General features: G+C 41.1%; 1 non-coding gene across 1 annotated transcript; it reads left to right on the top strand.

The window, feature by feature from the left end:
- Nucleotides 1-4,297: 4,297 nt before the first annotated feature.
- On the top strand, nucleotides 4,298-4,404 carry LOC148567536 (small nucleolar RNA R71). Its single transcript, XR_015881697.1, has one exon. It is a non-coding gene; the product is annotated as a small nucleolar RNA R71 (small nucleolar RNA).
- Nucleotides 4,405-8,931: the final 4,527 nt, after the last annotated feature.

Below are 8,931 nucleotides of genomic sequence, written 5' to 3'. Positions count from 1 at the left end.
GCTTTGTGTTCCAGCTCTAGTGGTAAATGACAAGCCTTACCATACACCAGTTGATATGGGGACATTCCAAGTGGTGTTTTGAATGCTGTTCTGTATGCCCAAAGAGCATCATCCAGGTTCTTCGACCAATCCTTTCTTGATGCACCCACAGTCTTTTCCAGAATCCTCTTTAGCTCTCTGTTGGATATCTCAGTTTGTCCACTTGTTTGGAGATGGTATGGTGTGGCTACCTTATGTTTTACCCCATATCGTAGGAGAAGAGCTTCTAGTGGTTTGTTACAAAAATGGCTTCCTCCATCACTGATGAGTGCTCGTGGGACTCCAAACCGGCTAAAGATATTCTTCCTGAGGAAGTTCATGACCACCTTGTTATCGTTTTTTGGGGTTGCAATAGCCTCTACCCACTTGCAGACGTAATCTACTGCTACCAAGATGTAATTATTTGCATATGAGATTGGGAATGGACCCATGAAATCAATTCCCCACACATCAAACAGTTCCAGTTCCAAGATGAAATTCTGTGGCATCTCATTTCTTTTGGGCAAGTTTCCAGATCTTTGGCATTCATTGCAGCTCCTTACCAGTTCTGTTGCATCCTTGAAAAGGGTGGGCCAAAAGAATCCGCTTTGTAACACCTTTGCTGCTGTTTTATCTCCTCCAAAGTGGCCTCCATAACATGAGCCGTGGCATTTCCATAGGACCTCTCATCCTTCTTCTTCCGAAACACATCGTCTAAGGATTCCATCTGAACACTTCTTGAAGAGATATGGCTCATCCCAGACAAAGTACTTTGCATCATTCATGAGCTTCCTTTTTTTATGTTTATTGATCTCTTGAGGTAATGCTCTAGATGCCTTGAAGTTGGCAATGTCTGCGAACCATGGTGCTTTGTGAACTGTCATCAACTGCTCATCAGGGAAGAGCTCGTTTACACTTGTATCATGTGCTCCACCTTCATTATGAGGAATCCTGGATAGGTGATCTGCTACCTTGTTCTCCACTCATTTCTTGTCTCTGATCTCAATATTGAATTCCTGCAACAATAAGATCCATCTTATTAGTCTTGGTTTTGATTCTTGCTTGGCAAACAAATATTTAAGTGTTGTGTGGTCTGTAAAAACAATCACTTTCGTACCAATGAGGTATGATCTAAACTTGTCAAATGCAAAAACTATTGCTAGCAACTCCTTTTCAGTAGTGGTATAATTTCTTTGAGTATCATTAAGGACCTTGCTAGCATAGTATATCACGTGGACTAAGTTATCTTTCCTCTATCCCAACACTGCCCCAACTGCGAAATCCGATGCGTCACACATCAATTCAAACGGTAAATTCCAATCAGGTGGGGAAATGATAGGAGCAGAGGACAACCTCATTTTCAAATTTTCAAAGGCTAACATGCATGTTTCATCAAAGATAAATGGTGTATCTGATACAAGCAGATTGCTTAAAGGCTTGGCTATCTTTGAAAAATCTTTAATAAACCTTCTGTAAAAACCAGCATGCCCTAAAAAGCTCCTAATTGCCCTAACATCACTGGGTGGAGGCAATTTTTCAATAAGTTCTACTTTGGCTCTGTCAACCTCAATGCCTTGGTTAGAAACTTTGTGACCAAGGACTATTCCTCCTGTCACCATAAAGTGATATTTTTCCCAGTTCAAGACCAGATTGGTTTCTTGGCATCTTTTCAATACCAAGGCAAGGTGATGTAGGCAGCTAGGAAAGGAATCTCCGAATACCGAGAAGTCATCCATAAAAACTTCAATGAATTTTTCTATCATATCTGAAAAGATAGAAAGCATGCAGCGTTGGAAAGTCGCAGGTGCATTACATAGCCCAAATGGCATGCGCCTGTAGGCAAACACTCCATATGGGCAAGTGAATGAGGTTTTCTCTTGATCTCTGGGATCAACCACTATTTGGTTATATCCTGAATAACCGTCGAGAAAATAATAATAAGCGTGCCCTGCGAGTCTTTCCAACATTTGATCCATAAATGGAAGGGGGAAATGATCTTTTCGTGTAGCCTTGTTGAGCTTCCTGTAGTCTATGCACATCCGCCATCCTGTGACTGTCCTTGTAGGAATTAGTTCGTTCTTCTCATTGGGAACCACGGTAATTCCTCCCTTTTTTGGGACGACATGCACGGGGCTAACCCAGGGGCTGTCTGAAATTAGGTAAATTACCCCCCTTGCCACAACTTCATAACTTCCTTCTGTACCACTTCCTTCATGATTGGGTTCAACCTCCTTTGGGATTGAATGGATGGTTTGGCATCTTCTTCCAGCAGTATCTTGTGCATACATATGGCCGAACTTATCCCCTTCAAGTCAGCAAGAGTCCAACTAATAGCATCTTTGTGGTTTCGCAGTACTTTGAGCAGTTCATCCTTTTAATCTTGGCTGAGGAAGGAGCTTATAATCACTGGGTAATTTTCATCTTCTCCTAAGTACGCATATTTGAGAGAGGGTGGCAATGCTTTGAGTTCAAGTTTGGGTGCTTCTGACTTTTCGTTCTCTTCCTTTGGTGCACCTTGTATTTGACTTGCTGCTGTTGCAACCTCTTCACTACACGTAGACTCCTCCTCTGTTATACCTTCAGGTTCTTCTTCTTCAAAATTTTCCTGCACTGTGTCTTCAAGTGAGTCCAACCTCATACATTCTCCCATTTGCTCTGGTGGGTAACTCATGGCCTTGAACACATTGATCGTCATCTTTTCCTTGTGTAATCTTAGGGTGAGATCTCCTTTTTGTACATCAATTACAGCTCCAGCAGTGGCCAAGAATGGCCTTCCCAGAATAATGGAAGCCTTGGCTTCCTCCTGTATGTCCAGCACTACAAAGTCTGCTGGGAAGATAAAATCTCCCACCTTCACCAGCAAATCTTCTACAACGCCATGCGGGAACTTGAACGATCTGTCTGCCAATTGTAAGGCCATCTTTATTGGTTTAGCTTCCTCAATCTTCATCTTTCTCATCGTAGCTACTGACATCAAATTGATGCTGGCTCCTAAGTCACACAGAGCCTTTTCCACTGTGATTTCCCCTATAATATAAGGGATTTGAAAACTCCCAGGATCCTTCAATTTTTGGGGTAGTTTGTGCTGAATGATAGCACTACATTCTTCGGTTAGTATCACAGTCTCGTTGTTCTTCCAGCTTCTCTTCTTAGTCATGAGCTCCTTCAAGAACTTGGCGTAGAGTGGCATTTGTTCTATTGCTTCAGCAAAGGGTATGTTGATTTGCAGTTTCTTGAAGATTTTCAGAAATCTCGAAAACTGATTGTCATCCCCTTTCTTCCTTAATTGCTGAGGGTATGGGACTCTTGGGGCGTCTGGCTTGCACTCCTTCCCCTTTTTGTAAATTCAAAGTGGGAACTCGAGCTTCGTCCTGCTCTTCTTCCTCTTTAGTTGAGTCCTCTTTTTGTGGTTTCTGGGGGGGTTTCCTTCAGTTCCTTCCCACTCCTAAGGGTGATAGCCTGACACTCCTCCCTTTGTGTTGAGCTAGTCTTGCTGCGAAGGTTGTGGCGGGGGATTTGTTTGAATAAGTAGCCAATTTGTGTCTCAAGTTTCTTGATGGCAGCATCCTGATTCTGCATATTGGATATCACCTCTTCTCGGAATGCTTTACTATCTTGAATCTCTTTGCTTATGCCTTTGAGTAGATTCTCAATCCTTAAGATTCTTTCATCAAATGATGACAGGTCAGGCTGAGTAGGGTTATTCTGGCTTTGATATGAATGTGGGGAGGTGTTGTTATGGGGGTGTTGATATGGTCTAGATGTGAAGTGTTGGGTGGCTGCATTGTTTGGATTTGGGCGTCTTTGATCAAGGCTTTGGTCTTGTTGATTTCCCCACCCAAGGTTTGGGTAATTCCTCCATCCAGGGTTGTAGGTCTTGGAGTATGGATCATGGTTTTGCCTAGGTGAATTCCCAATGTAGTTGGCTTGCTCCAGACTACCCTCTGCTTCTTCATTCACTCCTTCTTGGGTTGTTGATGAAGTGGAGACTGCTGCTACTTGGTTCCTCTCCATCTTCTGGGTGAGGTCAGCCAGCTGTTGGGTAATGAGCTTGTTTTGGGCCAGCAGAGCATCTACATTGTTTAGCTCCATTACTCCTCTTGTGTTCCCTCTTTCGGAAGCATAGAAGTAGTCGTTCTCTGCTACTGTTTCAATGACATCTATGGCTTCCTCAATAGTCTTCTTCTTGTTCAAAGATTCTCCGGATGAATGGTCTACGACCTTCTTTGACTCATAAGAGAGCCCTTCATAGAAAATGTGCAGCTGCACCCATTCGTTGAACATATCTGGTGGGCACCTCCTTGTTAAGTCTTTAAACCACTCCCATGCTTCATATAGAGTCTCACCATCTTGTTGCCTGAAAGTTTGGACCTCAGCTCTCAGCCTATTGATTCATTGAGGAGGGTAAAATCTTGCTAAGAATTTGTTCACCACGTCTTCCTAAGTTGTCAAGCTCTCCCTTAGGAAAGACTCCAGCCACTTAGCTGCCTTATCCCTGAGTGAGAATGGAAATAAGAGCAGTCTATAGGCGTCAGGATGAACACCATTAGACTTCACTGTGTCACATATTCTCAGGAAGGTGGTTAGATGTTGATTGGGGTCCTCTTGGACACTCCCTCTGAACGAACAGTTGTTCTGAACAAGGGTGATGAGCTGTGGCTTCAGTTCAAAATTGTTGGCATGGATGGTTGGCTTTTGAATGCTACTTCCACAGTTCCCTGGGTTTGGATTGATATAAGAGCCTAAAACTCTTCTATCCTCCCCAGCATGATTTGCTCCTCCTCCTCTGCCATGGTTGTGAGCCTCTTCTTCATGATGGTTTTCCATATTTTCTTCCATGTTTGGTTCAAAGTATTCCTCAAAGTGTTCCTCCTCTTCTTCACCACCAACTACACATTTTTCTCTTGCCTCCCTCCTTAGTCTAAGGAAGGTTCTCTCAGGTTCAGAATCAAAGGAAGTTGAAGCCCCGCTTCTTCTCCCTGTCATACAACCAATAAGTACAAGCAAAGAGAATAGGTGCAGAAAGTATATCTGTCAGAATTACAGTTAGTGTGAGTGATGCAATATATCAAACAGTTAGTGGGTTAGTGAGATGAATAGTAAATAACAAAGAAAAAGTAAGGGGGAAGGGAAGAAGTTATCTAAAACAGAAAGTAAATGACTCAAACAGAAATTTAAATCAAACAAAAATAAAATGCTCAATCTAGTTATCCTCCAATCTAATCATTGTTGATGCACAATCAATCGGTGACAATGGCGCCATAAACTTGATGCACGGAAAACTTGTCTCACAACAAATTCCCTTCGGCAAGTGTACCAAATTTGTCGTCAAGTAAAAACTCACAATAGAGTGAGGTCGAATCCCACAAGGATTGATTGATCAAGCAACTTTAATTAGAGAACTGTTCTAGTTGAGCGAATCCAAAATTTGAGTTGAGAATTGCAGAAAATAAAATGGCAGGAAGGTAATTGACAGGAAAGTAAATGCTAGAATTATAGATATGAAAGTAAATGACGGAAGGTAAATTGCAGGATTGTAAATGGGAATGGGGGAATTGCTCATTAAAGTAAATAACAGAAATTAAAGAGAACGGGTAAGATCAGAAATGGGGAGTTCATTGGGCTTAGGAGATGTTGCATTCTCCGGATCAATTTCATTTTCATCTTTTCCTCAATCAATGCACTCATTGATCTCCTTAGCAATCTTAAGTGATTGAATTACAATTTCTTGTAATTCAATCTCTCAAATCTTGATCAATAGCCAATTTCTTGGTCAATTGCTCATGAGAAGAGATGAAGGATGGTCACTGATTATACCACATGCATTTCCCAAACCAAGTGTTGAGAGGATTATAGTCACATATCCATCCAAACCCAATTTAGTCCAGCATGAGAAAGCATTTCTAGCTTGATCTCTTCATTCCTCTTTCAAGGTTCAGAAGAGATCCAAGTATGAATAGCTTCTTTTTCAAGATAACTACTCAATTGGATGAAGATCAAAAGCTTTCAAGTAAAATCAAGAGAAAAGATAGAAGAAGAATAATGAAAACTAGTATTGGTCCATCAAATTACAACAGAGCTCCCTAACCCAATGACAGGGGTTTAGTTGTTCATAGCTCTGGAAAATGAAAACAAAGATGGAGAATACATGATGAAAACTTAGAAGTGCAGAGAAAGTAAATACAGAGAGTAGTTCCTATGCTAAGAGTCTCCCTATAATTTCCAACTCCCCAAAATATTTCAAAGATACTCCTATATATACTACTCTTCTGTTCTTCTAGTTGATTCTTCAAGTCTTGAGCCTTTGGATCTTGAGATGGAAGCAGTTCTCTTCTTCATTGGGCTTAGCTTTTACTTTCAGAGAGAAAGTATGAAGTGGGCAGGGGCTTTGGCTCAGGAAGTTAGTGGTGTTAAAGTTCAGTGAAAATATGGGTTCGAGAACGTTAGTGACAATCACCTTTTTTACTAACGTTCCTCACCAAAGTTAAAGGCCACGTTAACCTCAACGTTAGTGGCACAAACGTTGCCACTAAGGTTTCCAATATGTCCTTCGCACACGTTATTGGGACTCAACTTTCCCAATAACGTTGAGAAGCCTCCCCCTTCCCTACGTTAGAGCCTACGTTAACTTAGTTAACGTGGCTCTTTTAACGTAGGCTTGCCATCCTTCAAGAACGTTAGTGACACTTACCATTGTCACTAGCGTTTCAAATTGCCCCTATTTTCAACGTTAGAGTCCACGTTAACTAGGTTAACGTGGCTTCTAACGTGGCCTTGCTAGCCATCTCCAATGTTAGTGACAAAGTTGAGTGTCATTAACGTTGGCTCATCCTTCCCTTATCCACGTTAGCTTCCACGTTAACTAAGTTAACGTGGGAGTTAACGTGGCTCATGGTGGCATGTGTGGCTCCTTCCAATGTTAGTGACAATGTTGGGTGTCACTAACGTTGGCGATAACCTTCTTTCTTCACGTTAGCTTCCACGTTAACTAGGTTAATGTGGGAGTCAACGTGGCTCATTGGGGGCTTGTGTTCTTCCAACGTTAGTGACAATGTTGGGTGTCACTAACGTTGTCGACCACTTTGTTCCTTCACGTTAGCTTCCACGTTAACTAGGTTAACGTGGGAGTTAACGTGGCTTAATGTGCTTTGGCCAACGTTAGTGACAATGTTGAGTGTCACTAACGTTGGCTCCCCCCTTCCTTCTTAACGTTAGAGGCCACGTTAACTAGGTTAACGTGGACTCTAACGTGGCCACTCATGATCTTGGTTCAACGTTAGTGATAATGTTAAGTGTCACTAACGTTGGCTCTATTTCTTAACGTGGGCAATGATGGCTTCGAGAGCATTATTGGCAATCACTTTTCTCATTAACTTTGCAAGTTACTCCCATTCCACGTTAGTGTTAACGTTAGTGCAACCAACGTAGCCACTAATGTGGTTCTTCTTTGCTTTCTTTGTCCTGAAATTAAGCAATAAAGTGCATCAAAGTTCTAGTCCAAGTCATGGGAAATGCAACATCCAATTTGTCCTGAAATTCATGCAAAATCCTCATGAAATCATGTAAAATGCACAATGTATGCTTGAATCAAGATGTAAGTGAATATCTACCCAAAACTAGCTTATTTCCTAAGGAAATGTATGAAATTACCCTAAAAACAGTAAAGAAAAGGTCAGTAAAACTGGCCAAAATGCCCTGGCATCAGATAACCAGCGAGAAGGGGAGCAAATCGCAGTGACGCGGCCACTGGCTCACGCGGCCGCGCAGATTGGAAAAGCTCAAGCGACACGGTAGCATGGACGACGCGAACGCGTAGCAAGGAAAAGCGCGAATGACGCGTCCGCATGGATGACGCGATCGCGTGACATGTGCGATCTGCATAATCTGCAGAATTCGCTAGGGGCGATTTTGGACCGTATTTCGACCCAGTTTTCGGCCCGGAACAGCAGACTAGAGACAGAGAATATGCAGAAACAAAGGACAACATTCATTCTACACGGTTTTCAATTTTTTTTAGATCTAGTTTTACTCCTTTAGGTTTCTTTCTCTAAGTTTAAGAATTTTAATTTTCAATTGGTCTTAGCATTGGAACATTGAGAAGAGTTATTTCCTCATCAAGACTTCGTTATTCTAGTTCGTTCTCTTAACTTGGTTTTATTCTTCCATGTTCTTTGCGTTGTTCAATTTTGTCATTTGAATACTTTCATGATTATTTAATACAAGGATTATTTCTTCCATTTAATTTATTTTCCATTCCAATAATCATGTCTTCTTTTAATTCCCTTTCATGTGTTATGGATTTATTATTTACAATCAGTGAGTAGTTTCCTCACTTGATGGGGAGTTGATTGAAAGGAACTCTTGAGTTGGAAGGATTGAAAGAAAAATTGTAATTGGGTTAACTGTTGGATTGTTATCTAATCACTAACACCAATCCCTTTGAACTGAGTGGGTTGCAACTCGTGAACAGATCTAGCATTCCAACTTGTTTGACTTTCCTTTACCTAGTAAAGGATAACTAAACAGAACAACCATTAATTATAAATTAATCTTGAAATCACCCCATCAATGATAGAGATTCCAACTAATCAACTCCCAGTCAAGGCTTTTATTTCATATTATTTGAATTTTCTCAATTTAATTTCCCACCTACTTAACTCAACTTCTTGGAACATCTGATTAATAAAATAGCACACTTTTCTGCAACTCGTTGGGAGACGACCTGGGATTTAAACTCCCAGTAATTTTTAATTTAAACTCTCTGTGACATATTTCTAAATTGATAGGCAGATTTTCAGTGAGTTAAGAACTATACTTGCAACGTAACTATTTTAATAATTTTTAATTCACCAACTTCTGTGTCTCATCAACCCTCACTGGGAATGTATATTCACTCTAATCACTCAGATGTTT

This window comes from Arachis ipaensis, chromosome B4, assembly GCF_059453495.1.
Source record: "Arachis ipaensis isolate K30076 ecotype BB chromosome B4, ASM5945349v1, whole genome shotgun sequence".
Taxonomy (NCBI): Eukaryota; Viridiplantae; Streptophyta; class Magnoliopsida; order Fabales; family Fabaceae; genus Arachis; species Arachis ipaensis.
Note: the sequence above shows the minus strand (reverse complement) of the source record. Positions and strands in the feature narration are given on the sequence as shown.